The following is a 1,045-nucleotide window of genomic DNA, read 5'->3' as shown; positions in this document are numbered from 1 at the left end:
GCCTTTATAGCTCCCCACTTTTGATAGCCAGTGTCTAAATTTCCCATCCCTATCAAACCAGTGCAAAATGGGTTTGAGCTACAAGTTCAGTGGTTCAAGTTCACCAGTCCCTCCTTGGAAACTCTATTCAGAGTTGCTATGGGTCAGAACTGACTTGATGGCACTTAACAACAACAACAATCAACCTAGTTCATTGAAAAAACAATATTTATCTTTGTTATGAAGAATTCTTCCAATTCAGTTGAAATTTTGAACAACCGCATCCATAAGCAAAGATCCAGTTCATCAAATTGTAGAAATTTATACCTGCTCACAGTATCAAGCATCTTTATCTTCATTAGATTGAGTTCTGGTCAGCTAGCTATTCAAGCTAGGTCAAATGGATACTAGCTGTAAGCTTGGGAGTTCACACACACATCCCCATGCTTCAGACCAGTTGGCTGCTACACTCTCAGCTATAGCCCCAGTGGTTAGGTCGGTACGTATGGGCTCAGGAGTTCACACATTTCCCTAGTCTTCAGACCAGCCAACCCTTCCTTTTTTCTGGCAAGGTCAATGAGTGTCAGTGTTCTTTTACTTGTATTAATTTGATGAATGTATGTTAGTTGATTCTTTTTTTTTATTATTTAAGTTTTATTGTGAATTATGTGGGTTTACATGGGAGAACATCAATTTTACATTCATCCTTTTGTATTTCATTTCATTGCAGTGATTACAATCCCCTCTATGCATCACCAAACAACCAAAGGGTATACCCCACAAGCCATCAGCACACAGCCCCTCTCACTCTGTGAGTCCAGTGTCCCTAGCCACTCCATCTGTCCCCATCATTGTCTCTGCCTCCATTTCTGGTATCACTGCTTCATTGGGTAGGGTCACGCACACCACTCTTCTCACTCGATGGTCCAAGGAATCTCTGCTCCTGGACTGCAAAATCAGTCACCCCTCCTTTTGTTAGAAAACATCTATCTTAATATTTTCGACCTTCAAAGTCAGTCCTGATAGCAATTATTCACTATTGCACTGCACAAGTCTTATCCCCATC

The sequence above is a fragment of the Chrysochloris asiatica genome, unplaced genomic scaffold, assembly GCF_000296735.1.
Source record: "Chrysochloris asiatica unplaced genomic scaffold, ChrAsi1.0 scaffold00016, whole genome shotgun sequence".
Taxonomy (NCBI): domain Eukaryota; kingdom Metazoa; phylum Chordata; class Mammalia; order Afrosoricida; family Chrysochloridae; genus Chrysochloris; species Chrysochloris asiatica.
The sequence above is the reverse complement of the archived record's forward strand: the minus strand, read 5'-3'. Positions refer to the sequence as shown.